This window comes from Erythrolamprus reginae, chromosome 4 (assembly GCF_031021105.1).
Source record: "Erythrolamprus reginae isolate rEryReg1 chromosome 4, rEryReg1.hap1, whole genome shotgun sequence".
In the NCBI taxonomy this organism is placed as follows: Eukaryota; Metazoa; Chordata; class Lepidosauria; order Squamata; family Dipsadidae; genus Erythrolamprus; species Erythrolamprus reginae.
The window spans coordinates 98,764,429-98,774,617 of NC_091953.1; the positions used below are offsets into that span (position 1 = coordinate 98,764,429).

Here is a 10,189-nt window from a genome sequence, read left to right on the forward strand (position 1 = left end):
AAAGCCTGGCTAGGGATTACGTGTGGTGGCCGGGGTTGGATAAGGAGGGTAGAACAGGGAGTGGCTGAGTGTAGGATATGCCAGGAGAACCGGTCTTTTCCTCCCCGGGGGGAGCCATTGGCGTGGGAGCCGCCTGCGGGCCCTTGGGCCTGGATACATATTGATTTGGCCGGCCCCTTCATGGGTCAATCATTCCTGGTAATTGTGGACGCACACTCTAAATGGGTGGAGGTCGTTCACCTAAAATCCACACAGGCGCAAACGATTATAGAGGCATTGATGACAGTATTTGCCACACAGGGTTTTCCAGACCTCCTGGTTTCTGACAATGGCCCGCAATTCACAGCGGTGCTGTTCGAGTCGTTCTTGGCATCGGTGGGCATCCGTCATGCGCTGACTTCGCCTTGGCATCCGGCCAGTAATGGCCAGGCGGAACGGGCCGTTAGGTCAGTTAAGGAGTCCCTGAAAAAGATGACTGGGGGTTCGTGGCAGAAGAGGCTGGCAGACTTATTATTAGCACAGCACACTACCCCCTGCGTGGCCACAGGCAAGACCCCGGCAGAATTGTTAATGGGTCGCAAACTACGAATAGTTTTGGACAGGCTTCATCCGTGGTATTCACAGTCGGTGCCTTGGCCAGAAACCCCGGTCAGGAAGGTGAAGGTGGGAGATATGGTGTTTGCGCGCTAGTATTCGGGAGAGCAGAATTGGGCAGAAGGAAGAATAAGCCGGGAACTGGGTCCCAGGTCATTCGAGGTTATGTTAAGGGATGGCCGAGTGTGGAGGAGACATTTGGACCAGATTCGGTTAGACAAGGGAAAGAATACTGGCGAAGAAAGGGACCTCTGCCACCCCGGGAATGCCCCGGGGGAAAGCTTAAACCAGGGCGGAAACAATGTGGAAACTGACAGCTCGGAAGAAGCTTTGCCGCTTGCAAGCGAGGAAAGCCGAGGGGCGAGTCCGGAGACCAGGGAGGAACAAACAATAGAACTTCGGCGTTCTGGGCGTCAGTGTAAGAGACCAGAATACTTGAAAGATTACGTGTGTGCTAACGAAAGGGATAGGAGTGTTATATCTGCTCAGTTACAGCCGCAGATTAGAGCCGTGCGATAGGCGTCCCTATCCAGGGTGCTGATTGGCCGCCAGCCCGTAGTTACAATGTAAGCGGGAAGTTTCTCTCTGCGGGGATTGGGTGCTGCCTCAGGCAGCTTGTTATATATAACTATGTGTGTATGTTAACGTTCCAAGTCTGTACCTGCCAGGCCTGGCAAGTGTTCTGTAATAAACTTCTAAGTTTACTGAGGCCTCTTTTACAGGCGTGGCTTGTGCATTTTGTTTCAACATCTTTCACTGCAAATTGGGTTTTCTGGGGGTGGAGTTGCATTTTTGCTACCCCACTGCGTCCCACCCCCCCGTCCGGGCAGTAGCCCACCCCTGATTATCTACTACATAAAGTGTATGTACACACACGCACACACAGCTCTTCTAAAATTATACCCATTCAACCTCATTTATTGCGACAGGAAAAACATACCCAGAGCCCAGAAGGGAAAAAAGAAAAGGAAAAAAAAATCAAAATTTTGCTACCGGTACTGAGTACCTGACCATACCCGTAGGAGCCCATCACTGGAGATAGGTGAATGTTATTACAGGTAATCCTCAACTTGTTACAGTTTGTTTAGTGATCCTATGGAAAGCTAGTATACAACCCTGTCTTAGAAGAATGAAATATTTGGAGAAATATTTAAAAGGTAGAATATTATATTTCCCTAAAGGAGAAACATGCTCTTGGAAAACAGCCCCCACCTTTCTTAAAAGCCCCAGCAGGACTGGACCAGCCTATCTACAAGACAAAAGACCTTCAGCCTCAGTGATGCGATTAGCCCTCACGAAAGATCTAAACGAGGGCAAAATCATTCAGCCGCAATAGGACAAGCCCCTTCATTTCATTAGCAAGCTTCAACCATGCCTGAGACTCAGATAACTTACAAAGTTAACTATGACTGCTGCATAACCTGGGAATCTGACAAGCCAACAGAATACATTTCTTGCACAGGAGCAGGAAGCTTAAGGGCAAGGCCCAAGAGAGGCTATAAATACCTCAATCTCTCTCTTCCATATGTTGCCCAGGACCTCAAACCCATGTGGTCCTGTCCACCAATAAACCATCTTTACAATCAGCCTTAAAAAAGGCATTACATAATTTATCGTACGTTTGCTTATTTTGACTATACATGTCTTGAAGTACAGAACAACACAAACCGAGAGAACATAACCCTAATCCTCGCCCAAGTCAGTTCTTTCTTAGTATGTGTTTGCGGCCTGTAGCAACAGCGGTTAAGTTCTCTCTTAATATTTAAACAATATAGTGACAGTCTATCTATCTTTTATGCATGTTCAGAAAAAGAGAGATTTCCCTCAAGCGAGCATGTATATCGCCTCGCCTAAATTTTCTCCTGATTTGTTGAGAAGTTCAATCAGGGGCAAATTTAGTTTTTTTAGTTGTAACTGAATTTGAATTATTTGGATTTCGTTATACTGTATATTGTCTTTTTTATATGTTGTAAACTGCTCTGAGTCCTCAGAGAGGGGTGGCATATAAATCCAATAAACTTAAACTTAAATTGCTATTACCGTCCGCTGCTACTGGTGTGCTGCGTATGCAGCTTTGGTTGTTTTGTGTATATGTTATGTGTGCATATCCCCAGCATGTTTTTGCTTCTGTACATGCACAGAAAGCAAAAATGCGGTGAATTCTTGTGAGGAGACACTCTGAGTCTCCGGAGAGACGGCATGCAAATCTAAATAATAATAATAATAATAATAATAATAATAATAATAATAATAATAATAATAATAATAAACTTTGAGGGAGGGAAAAACACCTTCCCCTCTGGAGGCCAGAAATGGCCTGTTTCACAACTTCTGGTGGGCCCAATAAGCTCTTGTTTCATTCCCCAGGCTCCAAAGGCTTCCCTGGAACCGGGGAAGGGTAAAAATGCCTCCCCATCCCCAGGAGGCTCTCTGGAAGCCAAAAATACCCTCCCAAAGCCTCTGTGTGAGCCAAAAATCAGCTGGCCAGCATACACCTGCATGTTGGAGCTCACATGCCAGCAAATATGGCTCCGCATGCCACTTGTGACAACCATGTCATAGGTTCGCCATCACTGCCTTAGACTGTCTACAGTCGACCTCACCGCATTCCTTAGAGGTCTATAAGGGGGCGTGCATAAGCACACCATCGTGCCTACCATCCTTGTCTTACTGTCCTATTGTCCAAATTTACCTGTACCTACTTTGCTTTTGTTTATGTTTATACCAATACCTGCTATCTTGTATGTTTAGACAAATAAATAAATAAACATCTGGAAGACAGCAGTTTGGCAAATGCTGGGCTTGATCGTGATTGTGAATCTTGGGGATCTCTTTTGCACTAAACTGAAGCACAATTGCGATGTGCACACACCTGTTCCACTGTCCTTTCACATAATAATAATAATAATAATAATAATAATAATAATAATAATAATAATAATAATAATAAATTTATTTATTTATAATGCCCTTTTAACAAGGGGAATGACGGCAAGCCATATACAACTAACAAGGACAGGCAGTAGGCAATACACACACTTAGCTGAAACACAACTAATAAAACCACAAAACCTATTGAAAACATTCCCAACCTCTCCAATTTCTTCCCCTCTTGCTGATCCCCAGAACAAGGATGTTTCAATCTGCTGAATCAAAAAGGAATGTCTTTAGTGCCGTGGTGAGTGAGGCTACTCAGGGGCTTCTCAGCTCAGGATATTGTATGCCGCCCCGAGTCTTCGGAGAGGGGCGGCATACAAATCCAAATAATAAATAAATAAATAATAAATTTTATCTCCCAGTATTACTGGCAGGAAAACATTTCTCTCCCCTCCCCCAAGACTAGATCTACCATATTTGGGCTGTAAAAAGTTTAATTTAATTTAATTTAATTTAATTTATTTATAAGCCGCCCAACTCCTTCAGGACTCTGGGAAGTGTACAGCAATTTAAAACAATATAATAACAATTTAAAACCACAAGAAAATAAATAATTCATCCTTTTAGCCGGAGCTAGATGGTATAACTCATCGGCCACAGGCCTGCAGGCAAAGCCAAGTTTTCACAGCCTTCAGGAAAGCCAGGAAGGTAGGAAGAGTGCGGATCACAGGGGTCAATTGATTCCAGAGAGTGGTCACTAGATGGCAGCAAAGAGACCTTTTAGTATCTTGCCTATTTTGTGGGTCTATATAAAAAAAAGCTTATTGAATGATCAGGAGAACATTAAGGAAAAGTGGTTGAAGTCTTGATGGCTAACTTTATTATTTTTATTTAATATTTAGGTAAGGATAATTTTGCCTTTACGTCTGCAACAAACCAAGCAGCAAAGCTAAGAGAACTGAACCATATCTGACTGCAGAAATCTAGATTGACTACTAGATGATAGCAGAGAAATGTGAAAATATTATTTTGTCCTGCCATGTGGAGGTTTGCAGACCAGCTTACCTAATCTTAAACAAAGTAAGGGTGGGAATTATTTTGCTCCCTGTAAAAAAGACTGCTCTTCGCTGATTTAAGAGATTTTGGTAACTAGATTGAGAACAGTTGTGATTTTAAAACTGGTTCATGGGATTTGGACAGTGACAGTAGTGGATGTGAAGAAGTCAGAAGTGTCCATACACATAGTGAAGGCAGAACAAGAAACTGCCCTGAAGATCACAAACCTCTCTTGCTGTGCCTTCAACAAACTTGATTGCATGGATATATTGGCTGCAAAAATCACAAGAGTTACAGAAACCCCAAGCTGTTTGCCACTACCAAATAGTCCTCTGGATATTTGCAACCTAAATATGCTTCTTGAAGCATAGGATGTGCTTATTAGGCAAAAGGAAGGAAGATGCCAGCCAGAAAAGACTGTCCCATTACAAAAGACATTTTGATGCTGTGTGGTTCAAAAGCTCCAGAATCTGTCAGACAAGTCCTAGCCCTTAACTTCTCAAACTTGGAAAGCTGCTTCACAATGGATGGAAAAGGGGATTAGCCAGCTTGTTTCATTTCCCCGTTTTTAAATGCACCTCATGCCATCTCATCCCATCTGATTACCATCTGGCAGGTTTTATCTGTGGAAGCCCTATGTGTAGAGATCATCTATCTATGTATCTACACTATGTTGTCATTATAGGTAGTACTTTCCACATGTAAATGTCATCTGAATCTCTTCAGTTGTATCCAAGATTCATCAGGTTTTATTACACAGTGATCCCCCATGCAACTATAGGACAGGAAATGGCAAGAGACAGGTTGAATAGTAGAACTATCGATCACCAGCCAGTATGGTTGAGGAGGACAATTCTTAGGTTGTAAGATCCAGTATAATTCAACTTTATCCAGAATGGAAAGTTTCGGGATAGATAATGGTGGTATTATAGTCGCAACAATTTCCATAGGCAAATTCAACATGAGGTAAACATAGCAATAGTCTTTACTAGACTGAAGAAATGTGTTCAAATTGGACTGTACGCTTTACTCTTGCACAGGGTCTTTTTTCTCTTTTTTCTCTATTAAACAGAAATTTTGTTGCTAAAAAGCAACAAAAGAGAAATTAATTAGAGGTGGATATTGCCTGAAATAACTGAAGATAGTAGTTTGTGGCTCAGAAATGTTAATTCTAGCCTTCCCTGTTACCAACTTTATTAGGTAAACCTTTAAGGGGAGGCTACTTTTAACATTTAAGTTCTGAGCTTCAATATTCCATGGTTGGATTTGACAAGACTTTCACTCAGTTTAATTTGAATTGGGAAAAGTACACCTCAATTTTATTTGTATTACTTTTTCATAAAACCATCACACAATGTGACATATCAATTCACTACTGCTAATTACTTAAGGTAGGATATAGATAATTGATAAAAAGACTTTTAAGTAAAGCACAAGAAAATATAGTCTGCAACTTCATATTCTCCTTCCTTTGGGAGTTGTCTAGGCCAGTGATTTTCAACCTTTTTTTGAGCTGCAGCACATTTTTTACATCTACAAAATCCTGGGGCACACCACCAACCAAAATGACACTCTAACACAGTACATATTATACATATAGTTAATAATATACACCATCAGGATAGACATAACCATCTGAAGCTGAGGATTCATCTTGTGGTGGCAACATTTACCTCCAGTCCTGACCAGGATTAGAAATCGGGACCATGGGGAGGAGTAGCAGCTTCACCTACTCACCATGGCCACACAATGACAAGTTCACGGCAGCCCGAGCGGTGACCTTCCTGGGTGTAGATGAGAGGCGGCCTGCTATTGGTTCATCACTAATGATCGGGATGAATCCTAGAAGGTGATTGGTCAATGAGTGTTCCCTGTGTTTCCACTCTTCCTGTCGCTGATAGCTGGCAGGATTGTGAGGGGAATGTTTATGTTCGGATGGAGGCAGCTGGCCGGATAAATGGCCTACATGGGCTGTATCCGGCATGCGGGCTGTAGTTTGGGGACTCATGTTTCATTTCCCCACGGCACACCTGACCATGTTTCATGCATACTGGTTGAAAAACACTGGTCTAGGCCACTACTCACTCACTCTCTCTCTCTCTCTCTCTCATACACACATACCACACACACACACACACATCATTTTTTTAATTACACAAAGATATTACTGGATAAAGAAATATTTATTTCTAGTGTTAATATTATGTACCATTCAATATAATATTCAGATGTACATTCGAAATAATATATTATTTTCTACAGTATCGATTTACAAATGAAAACAGTGAGCATGTTTCTACTTTCAAAAGTTTGTACACAGTACATTATAATATATTGTTTTGCCTTCTGCCAACAGTTTGTGCTGTAATTATTGCTTCTGCATCTGAAAATTTCAGTCTAAAAATAGAATTTATTTTTCAGATTTGCTTTTCAATATCACATGACAAATTAGACATCCATAAAAGTCAAGTTTCATTTCAAGATTTTTATGCAATTATTTAACAGTTCTAAGACAGAAAGTTAAAAACTATAATTAAGCATATTTCATGTTATGCCCATTCTTGCTCTACTGCAAGCAGATAGCATTTACTTAATATAAAGATTTGAGAAACACATTGCACTGATGATACATTTATTATATACTGTAATAAAATATTCAGTTCTCTATTACTGAATGATCTCTTTTTATCTAAGAATAGACCAAAGAATTCAAATGTGTCAATCCAATTATTTCCATCTACTGTAATTGGAAGAGCATCAAATAAAGCCAGTACTGAATTTTAATGACTGATGTGGTAGAAAACCTGTGGATCACAGGTGGTCTCCACTTTGTTTTTTCCCTCTAAGCCCTGGAGCTCTCTAAAATTACTATGCTAAATCAAAAAGTAAACCACTGAATGACAGCCCTAAAAGTTTCCAGGGGAGGCATGAGAAGCAATAATTAAAAGAGTATGTTTGTCTTCAATAGTTTGATGTCATTTTTACTTTTTTGAAAAAAAAAATACTTCAGAAAGCTTCTTGAAAGGATGAAAACCCAAGCTTGGTCCCTCTAGTAACAACCTCTCCTGTGGCCTTTGCCAAAACTAGGACAGCATATTAAAGACAAGACAATAGCCATTAAAATTGGCTGTAATTGGATTAAAACATTATTTAATCACATTGGTTAATCAAAAGGAGGACACCTGCCTATAAAGATAGAAACCCAGACTTTTCCTGCTTTGTTGCCTGTGGTCTGTTAGGAAATTTGTGGTCTAGAGCACAGCCACTAAATGCCAAAACCCAGCACTGTCTAACAAATACTTATTGTGAAAGTCTATGAGGGAAACGATTTCTTAGGAGAAAATACTGCAAGTTTCTTCTTTCCTCTAATTAATTTTAAACAGAGATTAAACCAGGATAAAGCTTAGGTTTTAATGCTATGATCTAGGGCAGGTGTGTCAAACTCACGGTCTGTGGGCCAGATACGTCACACGCTGACCACGTCCACCCATGGTTTAGTGAAGGGGAGAAAAGTTGTAATACATCATCTAGGACGACTATAGGATTTCCGCTCTAATGCAAAGAATCTGGCCTTGATGTGAGTACTCTTCAAGATCCAGTCAGATTCTGATGTCAATGAACCTTGACTTCAGAAAGAACCAGAAGGGGGCTGGCTCATGGAAGGGCCATGGATCCAATGCTGTGTTGATTCACTAACATTTTCACTATTAACATTAACTTGTAATGTATCTATACAGGCAGTCCTCAACTTACAACAGTTCACTTAGTGACTGTTCGAAATAGAAAAAAGTGACTTATTTTCACACTTAAAACCACTGTAGCATCCCCATGGATCACATAGCATCAAAGATCACGTGATCCTCTTTTGCGAACTTCTGACAAGCAAAGTCAACAGGGAAACCAGATTCCACTTAACAAGTGTGCTATCAATTTAACAGCTGCAGAGATTCACTTAAGAAATGCTACTAACTAACATTTAAAACATGTCTGTGCATTTCTTAAAATAGAAATATATTAAGTTAAGAATGTTTTTCTGGTACAAAGTACTCAGGGCATTAATAGTGGTTAAGGCACCAGGCTAGAAACCAGGAGCCTGTGAATTTTAGTCTTGCCTTAGACATGAAAGCGATGGATAAGAGACTGTTTAAGTTCAAAAAAAGGAGGTTTTTCATAAAATAATTAGAATAAATAATGAAGCCAACCATCTTTATGTTGGCTGAAGAACTAACAGATTCACAAATTCAACAGATTTGACAAACAATAAACAATTGGGACTCAAAAGTCCTTTAGTGATGTCTCAAATCACAGAGAGAAGATACTGAAACCATTTGCTCTCTTTTACTTTTAAGGTAATTTAGATACCTATAAAAACAGAGAAAATCTTGTATGATTACCATATTTTTGAGTATAATATGCATATTTTTCCACCCTAAAAGAGGCTGAAAATTTGGGTGCATCTTATACTCCGAATGTAGCTTTTTCCGAAGGTTTTTTTTCAGCCCTAACAAGATGCTAATTATCTTCCCAGGTTTTACCTTGCTGGCTTTTTCATTGTTACTTTCTCCGAATAATGTTTTTTCCAGCCCTAAGTCTTTGCAGGCTTTTTTTCACTGCTCTACTTGCTCCAAATAAGTTTCTTTCCAGCACTAACGAGGCACTAATAATGTTCCGAGCTCTGACCGGCTGGCAGGTTCTTTCATTGTTCCTCTTTCCGAATAAGGTTTTTTTAAGCCCTAACCAGGAGATAAAATAATGTGTGAAACCGACCAGATTAAGGACGCTAGCCAGATGAATATCTGGTAGGCAGATTTCCCTCCCTTATTTTCCTCTCCAAAAATTAAGGTGCATCTTATACTCCGAAAAGTACAGTAATTTACGTAGAGAGTTATTCATACATTGTGCCTGTAACATAACATAGTAAGAGTAATGATAGTACATCACAATATGTTTTTCATAAAAAGTTTAAGCTGTGCATTATATGTTAATTATGACTCAGAATTAACATAATTACCAGCACATATTTCAAAAACATTTATGACAATTTTGTGCCTCTTATATTTGAATTTCCTCTTTGATGATTTCTTACTGAATCTGTGATGATTGTCTAGCTCCAGAATATCCAACTACTTTCAGCTATTTTTGCCAATGTTTTTATTAAGACCTAAAAAAGGAGAAAAGGTACAGAGAAGTTATCCAGCTGCACAAAATATATAATAAAGAGGAAGAAATCAAAATGGTCCCATTTTATAAATCAAACAAGATCTATTGATCTAAAGAAAATAATTTTAATAAATATAAGTCATCCTGAATAAGAAGTGCAAGATTAGATACCGTATTGTTATTAAAAAATCCAAAGAATTAGTGGGGATAATCACAATTGCTCACTTTAGAAAAGTATAACTAATACCAAAGTTATCTTATGCACCATTATTTAAAAGGTTCACTGATATCTTTATTCCTCAACCCTCAGAAAGTTTAAAATAAATCAGTAATTGCTTTCACTTTTAACCATTTGCAATTCTGAAAAACGGGTATCCATCCATCCATCCATCTATGACATTGGGGGATCATGGGAATCCAGAGCAGCTTTCAAACCAGTGTAGGGTCACTAGGCTTATGAGGAAGTGCCTACAGTTTCACTAGATTCAAGACTGATGTTCTG

At 39.8% G+C, this 10,189-nt stretch overlaps 1 protein-coding gene across 1 annotated transcript in view; it reads left to right on the plus strand.

Moving 5' to 3' along the window:
* Nucleotides 1–10,189, plus strand: part of LOC139166873 (complement factor H-like) — a 1,233,958-nt gene that overhangs the window by 163,121 nt on the left and 1,060,648 nt on the right. The gene's annotated exons all lie outside the window — the stretch shown is intronic.